General features: G+C 42.2%; 1 pseudogene; it reads right to left on the bottom strand.

Moving 5' to 3' along the window:
* Positions 1-12,868: 12,868 nt before the first annotated feature.
* Positions 12,869-17,475, bottom strand: LOC127486995 (carnosine N-methyltransferase pseudogene; annotated as a pseudogene).
* Positions 17,476-18,997: the final 1,522 nt, after the last annotated feature.

The raw sequence follows: 18,997 nt of genomic DNA on the forward strand, positions 1-18,997 counted from the left end.
TGGATTCACTGCTGAATTCTACCAGACATTTAAAGAAGAACTAATCCCATTTCTTCTCAAACTATTCAGAACAATCGAAAAAGAGGGAATCCTCCCAAATTCTTTCTATGAAGCCAGCATCACCTTAATCCCTAAGCCAGAGAAAATGCAGCACTGAAAGAAAATTACAGACCAATATCCCTGATGAACATAGACACAAAAATCCTCAATAAAATTCTGGCCAATAGAGTACAAAAATACATCAGGAAAATCATCCACCCAGACCAAGTGGGATTCATCCCTGGCATGCAGGGATTGTTCAACATTCGCAAATCAATCAATGTGATTCACCACATTAACAGACTGCAGAAGAAAAACCATATGATTATCTCAATTGATGCAGAGAAAGCATTTGATAAAATTCAACACCCTTTCATGATGAAAACTCTAAGCAAATTGGGTATAGAAGGAACATTCCTCAATATAATCAAAGCAATTTATAAAAAACCCACAGCCAGCATCCTATTGAATGGGGATAAGTTGGAAGCATTTCCACTGAAATCTGGCACCAGGCAGGGATGCCCACTCTCACCACTGCTATTTAACATAGTTCTGGAAGTTTTAGCCAGAGCCATCAGACAAGAAAAAGAAATCAAAGGAATACAAATCAAGAAGGAAGAAGTCAAACTATCCCTTTTTGCAGACGATATGATTCTGTACTTAGAGGATCCAAAGAACTCTACTAAGAGACTATTGGAACTCATAGAGGAGTTTGGCAAAGTGGCAGGATATAAAATCAATGCACAAAAATCAACAGCCTTTGTATACACAAGCAATGCCATGACTGAGAAAGAACTGCTAAGATCAATCCCATTCACAATAGCTACAAAAACAATCAAATACCTTGGAATAAACTTAACCAAGGATGTTAAAGATCTCTACGATGAGAATTACAAAACCTTAAAGAAAGAAATAGAAGAGGATACCAAAAAATGGAAAAATCTTCCATGCTCATGGATTGGAAGAATCAACATCATCAAAATGTCCATTCTCCCAAAAGCAATTTATAGATTCAATGCAATACCAATCAAGATACCAAAGACCTTCTTCTCAGATCTAGAAAAAATGATGCTGAAATTCATATGGAGGCACAAGAGACCTCGAATAGCTAAAGCAATCTTGTACAACAAAAACAAAGCTGGAGGCATCACAATACCAGATTTCAGGACATACTACAGGGCAGTTGTAATCAAAACAGCATGGTACTGGTACAGAAACAGATGGATAGACCAATGGAACAGAATTGAAACACCAGAAATCAATCCAAACATCTACAGCCAACTTATATTTGATCAAGGATCTAAAACTAATTCCTGGAGCAAGGACAGTCTATTCAATAAATGGTGCTGGGATAATTGGATTTCCACGTGCAGAAGCATGAAGCAAGACCCCTACCTTAGCCTCACACAAAAATCCACTCAATGTGGATTAAAGACCTAAATCTACGTCCTGACACCATTAAGTTATTAGAGAACATTGGAGAAACCCTTCAAGATATTGGCACAGGCAAAGAATTTCTGGAAAACACCCGGGAGGCACAGACAGTCAAAGCCAAAATCAACTATTGGGATTGCATCAAATTGAGAAGTTTCTGTACTGCAAAAGAAACAGTCAGGAGAGTGAAGAGACAATCGACAGAATGGGAAAAAATATTTGCAAACTATGCAACAGATAAAGGGTTAATAACCAGAATCTACAAAGAGATCAAGAAACTCCACAACAACAAAACCAACAACCCACTTAAGAGATGGGCCAAGGACTTCAATAGACATTTTTCAAAAGAGGAAATCCAAATGGCCAACAGGCACAGGAAAAAATGTTCAAGGTCACTAGCAATCAGGGAAATGCAAATCAAAAGCACAATGAGGTTTCACCTCACCCCAGTTAGAATGGCTCACATACAGAAATCTACCAACAACAGATGCTGGCGAGGATGTGGGGAAAAAGGGACACTAACCCACTGTTGGTGGGAATGCAAACTGGTCAAGCCACTATGGAAATCAGTCTGGAGATTCCTCAGAAACCTGAATATAACCCTACCATTCGACCCAGCCATCCCACTCCTTGGAATTTACCCAAAGGAGTTTAAATTGATAAACAAAAAAGCGGTCTGCACCCTAATGTTTATTGCAGCACAATTCACAATAGCCAAGACCTGGAACCAACCTAAATGCCCATCAACGGTAGACTGGATAAAGAAATTATGGGATATGTATTCTTTAGAATACTATACTGCAGTAAGAAACAACGAAATCCAGTCATTTGCAACAAAATGGAGGAATCTGGAACACATCATGCTGAGTGAAATAAGCCAGTCCCAAAGGGACAAATACCATATGTTCTCCCTGATCGGTGACAACTGACTGAACACCAAAAAGGAAACCTCCTGAAGTGAAATGGACACTATGAGAAATGGTGACTTGATCAGGATAGCCCTGACTGCTAATGGACAACTTAATACATTATCACTCCTAGTATTTTTTTTGTCTGTTCTACTTAATATGACTGGTTTAATTCTGCAATTATCACACAGTTATTCTTAAGTGTTGAAAATTAACTGAAATGTGATCCCTGTTAAACATAAGAGTGGGAATAAGAGAGGGAAGAGATGTATAATTTGGGGCATGCTCGGGCTGACTTGCCCCAATTGGTAGAGTTGGAAACATATCAGGGGATTCCAATTCAATCCCATCAAGGTGGCATGTGCCAATGCCATCTCACTATTCCAAGTGATCAATTTCAGTTCACAATTGATCATAATGAAAGGACTAAGAGTCAAAGGGAGCACATAAACAAGTCTAGTACCTGCTAACACTAACCGATAGAATAAATAAAGGGGAGAGTGATCCAACATGGCAAGCAAGATACTCAGCAGACTCATAGAATGGCGGATGTCCTAAATAGCACTCTGGCCTCAGAATCAGCCCTAAAGGCACTCGGATCTGGCTGAAAAGCCCATGAGAGTATTTCAGGCATGGAAAGCCAAGACACTCTGGCAAAAAGATCTCTGTGAGTGAGATCCCAGTGGAAAGAACAGGTCTTCAAAGAGGGAGGTGCCTTTCTCTGAAGGGAGGAGAGAACCTCCACTTTGACTATGACCATGTCTAAACAAGATAAGAGTCGAAGAACTCAAGGGGCTTCCATAGCCTTGGAAACTCATGACTGGTGCATAGGGAGATTACTGATGCCATAAACAGGAGTGTCAATTGGTAAAGTCAACAACAGGAGTCACTGTGCACTTACTCCTCATGTAGGATCTCTGTCCTTAATGTGCTGTACACTGAGGCTTAATGCTATAACGAGTACTCAAACAGTATATTTCACTTTGTGTTTCTATGGGGGTGCAAACAATTGAAATCTTTACTTAATGTACACTAAACTGATCTTCTGTAAAAAAAAAAAAAAAAGAAAAGAAATTATCAATTCACAACTTGACTCTCACTGGGATTAAACATGACAAGAGGTCTGATCTGATTTCATCATCATTTAAAAAAAATCATCTATTATTTTTCACTTTATGTTTCTGTGTGGGAGCAAACTGTTGAAATCCTTACTTAAGGTATACTAAGCTGATCTTCTGTATATTAAGATAATCGAAAATGAATCTTGATGTGAATGGAAGGGGAGAGGGAGTGGGAAAGGGGAGGGTTGTGGGTGGGAGGGACGGTATGGTGGGGGGAAGCCATTGTAACCCATGAGTCGTACTTTGGAAATTTATATTCATTAAATAAAAGATAAAAAAAAAATTCTGTTTCTGTGAATTCGTTGGTAACAGTCTATGTTTCATTTGTGAGTTAAGATTCTGAGTCTCTCCTTTGTAATCTAAGTGTTTGTAATATGTGTTCATTTGTCAAAGAATCAAGTTTGATTCTGGTGATTTTTAAAAAGATGTACTTATTTAAAGGCAAAGATGGAGGGGGGGTAGGGAGGGAAAGAGAGAGATATCTTTGACTTTCTGATTTAATCACCAAATCAGCACAGTAGCCTGGGAATAATCAGGCCAAAGCCAAGAGTACAGAACTCAATCAGGGTCTTCAAAATGGTGGCAAAACCCCAGGTATTTGAACGAATATCTTCTGCTTCCTATTTGCACAGCAGTGAGCTGGATGGGGAGCAAAGCAATGTGATTGTTTACTTCCCACATACTCAATACGGTCAGGTCCAGGTTTGCCGAAAGCCAGAAGCTTGAAACTCTATAGCTATATCCCACATTGGTGGCCAGGACCCAGGTTCCTGTGCCATCACATACTTCTCTCTGTGATCTACATTAGCAGAACAGGTACCAGTAGCCATAACTGTGACTAGAAACCAAGTATATGCATATGGCACTTAGGCATCCTAACTGGTTGGAATCTTAACCAATAGGCCAAATGCCTATTCCATATTGTATGTTCTTTTAAAAAACATTTTATTTATTTTATTTGAGAGGCAGAGTTACAGACAGTGAGAAGGAGAATCAGGAAAGAAAGGTCTTCCTTCCATTGGTTCACTCCCCAAATGGCTGCAATGGCCAGAGCTGCGCCAATCTGAAGCCAGGAGCCAGGAGCTTCCTCCAGGTCTCCCACATGGGTGCAGGGGCCCAAGGACTTGGGCCATCTTCCAGTGCTTTCCCAGGCCTGAGAAAGGAGCTAGATTGGCGGTGGAGCAGCCAGGACCAGAACCGGCAACCAGATGGGATGCCAGTGCTGCAGGTGGAAAGATTAACCCACTACACCACAGCACTGGCCCCTCCGTGTTATATGTTCTTAACACAGTAATTTGTATCAATATGTAATGTCCTTTTTGTCTCCTGCAATGATTTTTGTCTCTCATATAATTGTCTGATGGTAGTATAACCACACCAGTTGGATTTTTTACCTATGATACAATTCTACATTTCCTTTTCTGTCCATCACTTTGAACCTCCTTTCTATTGAATCTACAGTGATTTTATGTAGACGGTATACGGTTGGATTTAGTTTTAAAGCATTCTGATATCTGCTTTTTCATTAGAGTGTTGACACTATTTATATTGGAATAATTATGACATTACTTCTGAAATTTTACATTTGCTTTTTGTTCTCTCTTAGACTATTTTTATCTCATTTCAACCCACACAGCATTTTCTTCATTTCCTTGGATTTTGTAGTGAACACTTTTGATTCCCTTCTCATTTTCCTATTTGTACATGTTTAGGATACTTTTGTTCTTATTACCAATACTTACCTTGGCAAGATTAATATAGGAGACAAAGAAGAACATTATTGAGGAAAATTACTGGGTCAAGAAGACAATATGGGGTTTGAATTGGGCCTGAAAGTTAATGCACCAGTAAGGATGCATGCCCCAAATATGTAAAAAGTCTCAAATGTATATTATGTATAACATTCTAAAATACATAGCCACTTAGCCTGAGTTGATGCCACCTGCAATAGCACACAAAGACAATGTTCCTATACGCCTCAGTCCAACCCTTTTTTTTTTCTTGGTCAAAAATAACATTATTATAACTTCTGTGCACGAACATGCTTATTTCTAATTATGTTTATGTATTTCTCTTTTAATTGTAATAAGAAATAAAAGGAAAGTATGGACAACTATAAAACCATCCTCGATTCACCATCCTCTCAAATAGAGCAGGAGCTGAGGAGGGTCGTGGTGTAGTTGGTTTTCATGGTGGCATTAAACTTTGTTCCCTCTCTACATTCAGGAAACACCTTCAGAGCAACAGGTATTTCCCAGAGTTACCTTGATCTTTTGTTTTTGTTCTCAGTCATCTGGATTCTCCAACTTTCCTTCTAACAATAAACACATGGCCACTATGCATGAATGTGCACTGGTCCTGGGGTTCTTCATACATCACACTTTTTTAAAATGCTTTGGGGGGTAGCTAGAGTGCCAATTTCAGGGGTTCCCAATGGCCAGCCCGAATCCCTTCCTCATGCAGAACAATGTGTCATTACAAGCTTCTTCTGAAACTATTTCTCTGGAACAATGAACAGTCAAGGTGAATCCAGATCATGTACCTGCTTCATGCAACATTTGAGGGAACTACAGGTCAGGGTGGTGAAAGCCATGGCCACAAGTGACACAGCTGGCAGGCAGGCATGGTGTTCTCTAGATGGTCAGATCCTCACAACATTTTTTTTCTCATCTTATAAAATGTGAACCATTGTCTTCTTTCTTCCTTCACCAAAAGTTCATCACACCAGAGTCAGTTGGCATATACACTGGGAGGAAAAATGATCCCAAGAAAGGGTGTGTGTCATATTTGCACATGAGCTGCTGGATAGCCTGAACCACAAGGGCTCAGGCTTTAGGAAACTGCTCTCTCACTCTAGAGTTTTACACTTTCTGCTTGACCCTATGGGACTGTTTGTCTTTGGCTATTCACCTTTCCAGCCTCATCATTTTCCTGCTCCCTAGTAAAATCCTTTCCTTGGCTCCCTTGTGAACCTGTTCTCCCCTTCCTAACCCTTCTTCCTCCTCCTGCCTGTCTTTGCTTATCTAGGGTTATGGCTATGAATGCCAAAATCCTGCCTTAATCTTGGAGTTTTATTTTCTGTGTGCTCATAGTATGAACATTAATTTTATATAACTGGCCTGAACCACCAACCGCCCATACATTTGGCTCAGCCTCATTCTCGATGTGTCTATATGGGAATTTCTGAGTAGATTTAACATCTGAACAGCTAGAGTTTGTAAAGGAAATTGCTCTTCCTGGTGAACCTTGAATAGAGCAACAGGACTGAACAGTCTGATCAAGAGGGCACCCCCTCCCTTCATAGAACATGTGAGAGAACTTAGGGGCAGGGAAGTGAAAGACCTCACCCCAGTTGACACAGCTGACAGCCATTGAATTTTCCTGGTGATGGTTCCTCTCAACATTCTGGGTATGAATGTCACAAAATTTGAGCATAGGAACCATTATCTGCTTGCCTTCTTCAACAAAGATTCATTGTAACAGGGCTGGTTGGCATATAACTTAGGGATGACAAATGATTCCAAGAAGCACTGTTTTACATTTGCACATGAGCCATATGATGCCCTGAACCATGAATGCTACTGAAAGAGATACTAGGGATCTCTGGATATGTAGAAATGGGAAATGTCCCAGATGCTCCTGAGGAAGTAGGAGCATTGGATTCCCCCTTCTGGGTGTTTCCTTGGTGGAGAAGCCATTGCAGGTACATGTTTGACATTTTGTTTTTGTTTTGTTTCAGATGAATAATTCCAATTTGTATTTATCTGGAACCCAAGAGAGAAATGAGCAGAGCCAGTGTGTGCTATTGGAAGCAGGCATGAGGTGAGTTTTCCATCATCATCCACACAGCCCCTCACTCCATCCTCAGATCACCCCCAAGGTGCAGGCATCATTATCTTCACTCTGTGGGTGAGAAGCCTGAGGCTCACAGAGGTAAAGGAACTTGTTTTAGCAAAGAAGGACTCAAAACCAGGGACAAAAAATAGCCAACTTGGACTTGATATAGAAAATTTGTAATGCTGCAAATCTGCACCATCCTTTTAGGTTTCTCAACCAGAGAATACCTTGATGAAAACACATGGAAGAGCTGGCTGGTAGCATTTATAAAGGATTTACAGAGGTAGGAAGAAACTGGAGCAGAGAGCAATGGCATAGAAGGCTGTGACTGCAATCCAGACACTGGAGATGGAGCAAACAGAGTTTGGAACTAGCAAGCCTTGGTCCAGGACAGGCCTACTGGTTAACACAGTGGTTGGGATGCCCATATTTCATATTGGAACATCTGGGTTCAAGTCCAGGCACAGCTTCAGATTCTAGCTTCCTGCTAATGTGCACCCTTAGAGGCAGCAGGTCATGGGTCAAGTAGTTAGGTTCCTGCTACCCACAGTCAAGACCTGGATGGAGTTCTTGGCTCTCAGTTTCAGCCTGGCCAAGACCTGGTAATTTCTGGCATTTGAGGAATTGGATTAGCAGACAGGAGCTTGTTTTCTCTGCCTCTCAAAAAATACATTAAAAAAAAACCCAAAACACCCACAAGACCTTGTTCTAGCCTTGTCCCTGCCATGCTTCCATTACTGCTGGGGAACCCTGAGCAAGTCACAGCCATTTCTCTGAAGCTTTGTAATTTGTCCCTAAGATGCTGATGAACTGATAATAGAAAACCCTGAGGTTCTTTCAAACTCTAAAATTGTGCCTGAGATTTATAAATTTTAATGCACTCTGAATACCATCTTGAATCCAGAAAAGAATATAGATGTAGTAATTCTTAACATAATCTTGTCAAAGTACAAAGGAATAGGCTTGATTTTAAGAATGCTTTTTTTTTGGACAGGCAGAGTGGACAGTGAGAGAGACAGAGAGAAAGGTCTTCCTTTGCTGTTGGTTCACCCTCCAATGGCCGCTGCACTGATCCAAAGCCAGGAGCCAGGTGCTTCTCCTGGTCTCCCATGTGAGTGCAGGGCCCAAGGACTTGGGCCATCCTCCTCTGCACTCCCGGACCACAGTATAGAGCTGGCCTGGAAGAGGAGCAACCGGGACAGAATCCAGCACTCTGACCAGGATTAGAACCAGGTGTGCCAGCGCTGCAGGCGGAGGATTAGCCTATTGAGCCATGGCGCCAGCCAAGAATGCTTTTTAAAGCAGATTACATCACAACAAGCCCATCATTTCAGCATCTTTCTGTTTTCCTTGTTTATGAATATGATTTGGACACTGCTGCTATAGCAGTGGTTGACATTAAAGTCAAATAAGAATATTATGTTTGAAACAGAGGAGAGAATTTAAGCTTATCTTTCTAAGAAATTTATGAAAATATACTTGGCAGACAGAAATTGCATTGTCATCAAATTAGTTTTCTAAGCTCAAATTTAATTAAAATGAGACACTTCTACAACTGGTTCAATCAACAGAGTGTAAAGAGATTTTGGAGGGGCCGGCACAGTGACGCAGTGGGCTAATGTCCTGGCCTGAAGCACCGACATCCCTTAAGGGCACCAATTCAAGATCTGGCTGCTCCTCTTCTGATTCAGCTCTCTGCTATGGCCTGGGATAGCAGTAGAAGATGGCCCAAGTCCTTGGGCCCTTGCACCCATGTGGGAGACCAGGAAGAAGCTTCTGGCTCCTGGCTTTGGATCAGTGCAGTTCTAGCCATTGTGACCAATTGGGGAGTGAACCAGTGGTTGGAAGACCTCTCTCTATCTCTCCCCCCCACCCCATGTAACTCTGAATTTCAAATAAATAAATAAATCTTTTAAAAAAGAGAAATTTTGAATAGAGCACACAGGAAATAAATATAGTACCACTCGAGCAAATAACCAACACAACAGTTGCGTGTCTGCTGTTGCTGGTGATGCTTCTCAAATATCTTTAACGACTTCTGGATGAATTGACTTCTGCTGGTGTGAAGCAGGCTCGTCATGCCTGGCTCACACTTGCAAATTTAGTTCTGTAAGAACAAGAGTTCCCTCTTGGGGAAAAGACCTTAATTCATTTATCGAGGCTCCAGTTCTATAACTGACACACTTCCTATTAGGCGCCATGTCCAAAAACTGTCCCATTGAATAATTAAAGTTCCAAACCATGAACTTTTTTTCTTTTTCCCAGAATGTAAGTCCACCATTTCAGCTGTTTTCAAGACAGTGTAAGTTGTGTAAGTTGGCAACTCTTTTTTTTTTTTTTGGACAGGCAGAGTGGACAGTGAGAGAGACAGAGAGAAAGCTCTTCCTTTTGCTGTTGGTTCACCCTCCAATGGCCACTGCAGCTGGCACAGCACGCTGATCCGAAGCCAGGAGCCAGGTGCTTCCTCCTGGTCTCCCATGCGGGTGCAGGGCCCAAGGACCTGGGCCATCCTCCACTGCCTTCCTGGGCCACAGCAGAGAGCTGGACTGGAAGAGGAGCAACTGGGACAGAATCCGGTGCCCCAACTGGGACTAGATCCTGGTGTGCCGGTGCCGCAGGCGGAGGATTAGGCTATTAAGCGCAGCGCCGGCCCAAACCATGAACTTTTAATGGACACTTTGAAACCACAGTGCTATTTAAACCCTATCAGGTTTTTGGTTTTTTTTTTTGTTTGTTTGTTTTTGTTTTTGTTTTTGTTTTTGTTTTTTTTGGTAGAATAGTTTCCTGGGTGACTTTTGTGATACCTCTCAACCAAGGGATAGGAGACGTGTACACAATTAATACTTTCCCACACATGGATTGTACGCTGCAGGTAATATAAAGGGCTGATGTCAGATGCTAAGCATTCAGTCACAAACACCAAGTGGATTCATGGGGTGATTAACTAGGGACTGTTGACGGAGGCCCATGAGAATGTCACTTAAGTAAGTTAGTTGACCCTCGCAGCCTGGTAGATGATGACGAACAGTTATCAATGCATCTGGTTACATGAAATGTGTGAGGTCTGGAAAACCTTGGGGATATCAAAGTCACATAAACAACACAACCTTGATCTGACTTGCATGATCCAGGCAGGGGCTAGTCATAGTTGTGAAAAGCACTAACATATCTCCCGGGATTTCTAGCTTCCCATCCTTATTAATCCTATGAGAAAGCATATTCTCACACTGGCGATTTTACCATACAGCTGTGTATGTTGGGGACCTCTTGACCAAAGAAATAAGATGCTTCTCTGAGAGTTCTTTACAACAAAGCCAAATTAATAGGAGAGATACATGAGGGAGCAACATTGTTTTCAGTTTGGTTTGTATTGACTGCATAGTCAGATACTCATGATTCACTTAAGGTGCACTCCTGTCCATGTTTGGCTTTGTCTCCACTGTGTAGCTTATGCTAACAGTTTTGGCAAGAAGGCTCTGCATTGCTTTGCTTGGAAGGTCAGGCAGACATGCAAGAAGGGCTCGCGATTCCTTTTCACTGTATTTCTTCTGAGCAGAAGCCAGGTGAATTGGGTTGAAGTGATAGGTCTTTTCCCTTAGCAGAAATTCCCACCTGGGTCTGCTCTTCTGGGAAGCGCTCAAAGCCAATTTCATGACACCAAGCACCTCCCTGTAGCTGAGGGCATTGGGCTCTAGTCACAGCTATGGCTACAGATGGCTTTTCATGCTGATGTAGCTCACAGACAGCAGCATGTGATGGCTGAAGAACCTGGGTCCCTGCCACAAAAGTGGGAGATGTCCACCTGGTTCCAAACTATGGCCTGGCCAGGACCTGACTCTCTTGAATATTTGAGATGTGAACACTCCGTTTGCTCTGCTCTCAATTCAGCTCACTGCTGTGCAACCAGGATGCAGCAGATGATGGTTCAAATACTTGGTATTTGCTACAATTTGTAGGACACAGAAGAAGTTTTGAGCTCCTGGCTTTAGCCTGATTCTGAAATAAAACTTGATTTATGTTTTAAAGTAAGACTGCTAGGTTACAAGCACCTGAAAGCTTTTAGGCAAACAAGATAAGCAGGATTATAGTGGCAAGAACAGGTGAAGAGAATGCAGGACAGCTTGTAACCCCAGTGTTTCAGCCTGTGAGGAAGCAGGGGAGGGATCTTCATGCTAGGAAATCAATAGTTGGCTCTAACCGCCCCAGGTATGCTGACCTACCAAGCTGGAAATCTTGCAAGATTGTTAACCAAGTTTCGATGTTGGTGCATGCACTTCCTGAACCCATCACTTGACTGGATGAGTGAGGTTATTCATCACACAAATGAGTCTATGAAGCATCAGTCAACAAATGCAGGGCCATCCACGGTGAGTATGTGTCCCTAGAGAGACACACACACACACACATGTGTTGGCCTTCATTACTTGGCTGTGGTTTACTATACTAAACTGAATTCCAAAGATGCCCAGAAATGAGGACAGGCAGGAGCCCCCATTTCACTGCTGTGGGTCCTGAGGAGCTGCCTTTGGATGAACCTTTTATGCAAGTGAGAGTTGTTTGGAGATGGCTGCCCATGTCTACTCTGATACCTTCTTCCTGTATTTTGGGAAATGGGCCCTGGTTGGCCCAGTGATATTTTTGGTCGTCATGGGGTGAGGGAGGAGGGATTGAGGTAAGCTTGGGGGCTCAGGCTTCAGATACAGCTCTCACCCTAGAGTTTTACTCATTCTGCTCACCCCTCAGGAACTCTTTTCTCTTTGGTCATTTGCCTTTTCAGTCTCATCATTTTCCTGACCCCTAGTATACCCCTTCTCTTGGCTCCATTTTTACCTCTTCTCCCTTTCCAGCCCCCTTCTTCATGCCTGACTACGCATATCAAGGATTATGGCTATGGATGCAGAAACCCTGCCTTAATCTTGATTTTATTTTTTATTTTCTGTGTGGTCATAGTATGATAGTTAATTTTACATAATGACTGGATTGGGCCACCGAGTGCCCATACCTTTGGCCTAACCTCATTCTTTCTGTGTCTACGTGGGTATTTCTGGCTTGGTTTAACATCTGAACAGCTACAGCGTACAAAGGAAATGGCCCTTCCTGGGGAGGCTTGAATAGAGCAAAAGGACAGAGCAGTCTGTAATCAAGAGGTCACACTCCTTCCTTCACTGTCTTAGATAATTGACGTCAGAATATTCTGGATAGTGTTCTAGATTTTGATGAATGACTCTCCTGGGTATCCAGATTGGGAAATGGGCACACACGAAGGTTTCTGCAGCAATGTTCAATCTTTCCTTCATAGGACCTCTGCCTACACCTCTATTTGAATATGCTCTAGTCCTGGGTGTCTTCCACATACCACACTTGTTTCAATGCCTTTGGGAAGTGGCTCAGGTGCCAGTTTCAGGGGCTTTCAATGTCAGCCTCTGTCCCTCCCACATGCACACCCGCTGTGACATTGCAGATTTTTTCTGAAACTTTTGTCTGGAAAAATGATGAACAGTCTAGATGCATGCAGATTATGTACTTTCTTCATAGAACATTTGAGGGAACTAAGGGCAAGGGATAAAGTTTATTAATTTCAGAGCATCTTTCTAGTATAAACCTCAAAGAAAAGCACAAAAGTGTCCATTCCTTTCCTTGACACTCACAACCTAGCAGAGATATTTTTCCAGACCAATCTTTCTAGTCTAGCACCATGTACCAGAATATTTGTTTTTGAAGGATCCCATATCTTGGAAAATTTAAAAAACATTTTTATAATGATTGGCTGGCAGCAGGAATCCCATCCTGCTTCGCCAGTTTCACTACAGTCTCACAAAGTGTCTCAGTATGGATTTTAACTTGCATGTGAAGTGTAGATGCTGGCGAAATCTTTCCATTCTTTCCGTATTCTTCATATCCTTTATTTCCAAACATATTTATAAAGTCGTTCACAATGGTCAGTAGCATGTCTTGATTAGGATCAGTGCAGTTTGAGATCTTGTCCAAGTTAAGATATTGAGGAAGCAGTTTCTGCTGATTAACTGGAAGTGATCAAAATTCTCTTTCTTTTTTTTAAACTTTTATTTAATGAATATAAATTTCCAAAGTACGATTTATGGATTACAATGGCTTCCCCCCCATACCGTCCCTCCCGCCCACAACCCTCCCCTTTCCCACTCCCTCTCCCCTTTCATTCACATCAAGATTCATTTCGATTATCTTAATATACAGAAGATCAGCTTAGTATACATTAAGTAAGGATTTCAACAGTTGGCTCCCGCACAGAAACATAAAGTGAAAAATAATAGATGATTTTTTTAAATGATGATGAAATCAGATCAGACCTATTGTCATGTTTAATCCCAGTGAGAGTCAAGTTGGGAGTTGATAATTTCTTTTTTTTTTTTTACAGAGGATCAGTTTAGTATGCATTAAGTAAAGATTTCAACAGTTTGCACCCCCATAGAAACACAAAGTGAAATATATTATTTGAGTACTCGTTATAGCATTAAATCTCAATGCACAGCACATTAAGGACAGAGATCCTACATGAGGAGTAAGTGCACAGTGACTCCTGTTGTTGACTTTACCAATTGACACTCCTGTCTATGGCATCAGTAATCTCCCTATGCTCCAGTCATGAGTTGCCAAGGCTATGGAAGCCCTCTGAGTTCTCCGATTCTTATCTTGTTTAGAAAAGGTCATAGTCAAAGTGGAGGTTCTCTCCTCCCTTCAGAGAAAGGTACCTCCTTCTTTGAAGACCTGTTCTTTCCACTGGGATCTCACTCACAGAGATCTTTTGCCAGAGTGTCTTGGCTTTCCATGCCTGAAATACTCTCATGGGCTTTTCAGCCAGATCTGAATGCCTTTAGGGCTGATTCTGAGGCCAGAGTGCTATTTAGGACATCTGCCATTCTATGAGTCTGCTGAGTATCTCACTTCCCATGTTGGATCACTCTCCCCTTTATTTATTCTATCGGTTAGTGTTAGCAGGTACTAGACTTGTTTATGTGCTTCCTTTGACTCTTAGTCCTTTCATTATGATCAATTGTGAACTGAAATTGATCACTTGGAATAGTGAGATGCATTGGTACATGCCACCTTGATGGGATTGAATTGGAGTCCCCTGGTATGTTTCTAACTCTACCATTTGGGGCAAGTCAGCTTGAGCATGTGCCAAATTATACATCTCTTCCCTCTCTTATTCCCACTCTTATGTTTAACAGGGATCACATTTCAGTTAATTTTCAACACTTAAGAATAACTGTGTATTAATTACAGAATTAAACCAGTCATATTAAGTAGAACAGGCAAAAAAAACTACTAAGAGGGATAATGTATTAAGTTGTTCATTAACAGTCAGGGCAATGCTGATCAAGTCACCATTTCCCATAGTGTCCATTTCACTTCAACAGGTTTCCTTTTTGGTGTTCAGTCAGTTGTCACCGATCAGGGAGAACATATGGTATTTGTCCCTTTGGGACTGGCTTAATTCACTCAGCATGATGTGTTCCAGATTCCTCCATTTTGTTGCAAATGACTGGATTTCGTTGTTTCTTACTGCAGTATAGTATTCTAAAGAGTACATATCCCATAATTTCTTTATCCAGTCTATCGTTGATGGGCATTTAGGTTGGTTCCAGGTTTTAGCTATTGTGAATTGAGCTGCAATAAACATTAGGGTGCAGACCTCTTTTTTGTTTGCCAATTTAAATTCCTTTTGTAAATTCCAAGGAGTGGGATGGCTGGGTCGAACGGTAGGGTTATCTTCAGGTTTCTGAGGAATCTCCAGACTGACTTCCATAGTGGCTTGACCAGTTTGCATTCCCACCAACAGTGGGTTAGTGTCCCTTTTTCCCCGCATCCTCGCCAGCATCTGTTGTTGGTAGATTTCTGTATGTGAGCCATTCTAACCGGGGTGAGGTGAAACCTCGTTGTAGTTTTGATTTGCATTTCCCTGATTGCTAGTGACCTTGAACATTTTTTCATGTGCCTGTTGGACATTTGGATTCCTCTTTTGAAAAATGTCTATTGAGGTCCTTGGCCCATCTCTTAAGTGGGTTGTTGGTTTTGTTGTTGTGGACTTTCTTGATCTCTTTGTAGATTCTGGTTATTAAGACTTTATCTGTTGCATAGTTTGCAAATATTTTTTCCCATTCTGTCGGTTGTCTGTTCACTCTCCTGACTGTTTCTTTTGCAGTACAGAAACTTCTCAATTTGATGCAATCCCAGTAGTTGATTTTGGCTTTGACTGCCTGTGCCTCCCAGGTCTTTTCCAGAAATTCTTTGCCTGTGCCAATATCTTGAAGGGTTTCTCCAATGTTCTCTAGTAACTTGATGGTGTCAGGTCGTATATTTAGGTCTTTAATCCACATTGAGTGGATTTTTGTGTGAGGTGTAAGGTAGGGGTCTTGCCTCATGCTTCTGCACGTGGAAATCCAATTATCCCAGCACCATTTATTGAATAGACTGTCCTTGCTCCAGGAATTAGTTTTAGATCCTTGATCAAATATAAGTTGGCTGTAGATGTTTGGGTTGATTTCTGGTGTTTCAATTCTGTTCCATTGGTCTATCCATCTGTTTCTGTACCAGTACCATGCTGTTTTGATTACAACTGCCCTGTAGTATGTCCTGAAATCTGGTATTGTGATGCCTCCGGCTTTGTTTTTGTTGTACAAGATTGCTTTAGCTATTCGAGGTCTCTTGTGCCTCCCTATAAATTTCAGCACCATTTTTTCCAGATCTTAGAAGAATGTCTTTGGTATCTTGATTGGTATTGCATTGAATCTATAAATTGCTTTTGGGAGAATGGACATTTTGATGATGTTGATTCTTCCAATCCATGAGCATGGAAGATTTTTCCATTTCTTGGTATCCTCTTCTATTTCTTTCTTTAAGGTTTTGTAATTTTCATCGTAGAGATCTTTAACGTCCTTGGTTAAGTTTATTCCAAGGTATTTGATTGTTTTTGTAGCTATTGTGAATGGGATTGATCTTAGAAGTTCTTCCTCAGCCATGGCATTGCCTGTGTATACAAAGGCTGTTGATTTTTGTGCATTGATTTTATACCCTGCTACTTTGCCAAAATCTTCTATGAGTTCCAATAGTCTCTTAGTAGAGTTCTTTGGATCCCCTAAATAAAGAATCATGTCATCTGCAAAGAGGGATAGTTTGAGTTCTTCCTTCCCAATTTGTATCCCTTTAATTTCTTTTTCTTGCCTAATAGCTCTGGCTAGAACCTCCAGAACTATATTGAATAGCAGTGGTGAGAGTGGGCATCCCTGTCTGGTACCAGATCTCAGTGGAAATGCTTCCAACTTTTCCCCATTCAATAGGATGTTGGCTGTGGGTTTTTCATAGATTGCTTTGATTGTATTGAGGAATGTTCCTTCCAAACCCAGTTTGCTTAGAGTTTACATCATGAACGGGTGTTGTATTTTATCAAATGCTTTCTCGGCATCTATTGAGATAATCATATGGTTTTTCTTCTGCAGTCTGTTAATGTGGTGTATCACATTGATTGTCTTGCGCACATTAAACCATCCCTTCATACCAGGGATAAATCCCACTTGGTCTAGGTGGATGATCTTTCTGATGTGTTGTTGCATTCTATTGGCGAGAATTTTATTGAGGATTTTTGAACTATGTTCATCATGGATATTGGTCTGTAATTCTCTTTCAGTGCTGCATCTTTTTCCGGCTTAGGAATTAAGGTGATGCTGGCTTCATAGACAGAATTTGGGAGGATTCCCTCTTCTTCGATTGTTCTGAATAGTTTGAGAAGAATTGGAGTCAGTTCTTCTTTAAATGTCTGGTAGCAAAATTCTCTTTCTATTCAATGTGCCAACTCTTACATTCTGGGGCCATAGTGGCTGAGAGCATTCGTGATCTTCTAGAAGTGCTAGTGCTCCAGTCTCTCCTTTTCCTCCTCCATGCTGCTCAAGGCAGCAGAGGACATCGCCATGGCCGAGCCCCAGTGCAGGGTGGAGAACAGTGTTCCACCGCACCACTTCCAGCACAGCTGCCACTGCTGTCTGACCAGCAGCCTTTGGCAGCTGAGTGGCGGGAAGCTGTGCTAAACTCCTCTGCTGCATCCCTGCCATCATCCTTGGCTTGGTGGCAGCTGCTCCATCCTCATCTTGATGGTGCAACATGAACCTGCTGCAAACTCAGTGCACATTTCACTCCCTGCTCTCCTCAGTGCTGCCTCCGTGCTGGAATCCCTGAGGTGCTGAGGGATCCTTGGCATTCCCCACAGGGTTAAAGGGCTATGCAAGGCCTTAGTAAGAGTTGGCCCAAGGCACAGTGACAGGATTTGTTCACGTACTACCAAGAAATATTTCCAAGGTCCTGTACTCTGATGTGTCATGGGCACAATTCCTGGGGCCCATGGCAATGGAGATCTTCCCACGGCTGCAGGGGCTCTTGGATGCCACTCCAAGGCTCCCCAAGATATGGCTCGGACACCCAGCGTAAGCCTGGTGGGTCATCTCTGGGCATCAAGCTCAGCAAAGCAGAGCTGCTTCCATTCATACTCTCCCATTGCTCCCTGGACCAAAGCAGATGGGTCTAAGGAAGACGGGACAGGGCTGGGCCCAGGCACCTGAAGCCATCCTTCCTAGTCTTTGTGATCTGACTGGAGCTTAGCTGTCTGACCCTGCCCACTCCCTTCACTTTTGCTTTCTTGTCTGCCAGTTGCAAACTCTATTCCTGCCCTTACAGGAAAGAGAAGCTGTGCTCTAGCTTCTTCTGCAAGTAGATGCAGGACCTTGCAGTGGGCCTCAGTGAGATGCATGTGCCTAACCTCCTGTGAGCACACTTGTCTTTAGACAAACATCCTGTCATCCAGTGCTCCCAAACATGAGTATTTCCTTCTCCCTGCTTGCCTTCTTCTGGCTTTGATTCATTACCTTCCTGCCCTTGAGTTCTCATTTTTGTTCTCCTAAAACAATGCCCTGGTCCCCTTTACCTCATTCCACCTCTGACTATGTAGACATGTCTCAGCACTCCAGACTTAATGGATTAGAATTCACTTGCTCTATCAAGCATTTAACACAATCATAACTAGGGTGCTGTGTTGTGGAGCAGCAGTCTGAGCAGCTGCTTGCAAAATCAGCACCCATAAGGTCATGAATGTTAGTACCTGTAACCCCACTTCCTATCTAGCTCCCTTGGATAATGCCTGGCAAGAAAGCAGAAAATTGTCCCATTCCTTGGGTGCATGCCTCCCATGTAGGAGACCCAGATGGAGCTCCATGTCCTGGCTGTGGCTCGGCCCAACCACTGCTGTGGTGGCCATTTGGACAATGAACCAGAGGATAAAAGATATCTGTCTGTCTCTCAAGCTCTCTCCCTGTCTTCTTTCCCTGTTACTTTGCTTTTCAAATGCTAACAAAAAATGTACATCTCTAAAGTTATTCACCACTAGTCTAAGCTCATGCAAAAGAGGAACCCTGTTTTATTAACCACAGCATCTGTAGTGCCAGGGACATCTCTGTCCTTTCAAAAACATGTACAAATGAGAGACTTTTTTAAATATTTATTTACTTGAAAGAGTTACACAGAGAGAAGAGAGGTAGAGAGAGAGAGCGAGCTCTTACATCTGCTGGTCCACTCTCTAGTTGGCTGCAATGGCTGGAGCTGGGCCAATCTGGAGCCAGGAGTCAGGAGCTTCTT

Source organism: Oryctolagus cuniculus, chromosome 12, assembly GCF_964237555.1.
Source record: "Oryctolagus cuniculus chromosome 12, mOryCun1.1, whole genome shotgun sequence".
NCBI lineage: Eukaryota > Metazoa > Chordata > Mammalia > Lagomorpha > Leporidae > Oryctolagus > Oryctolagus cuniculus.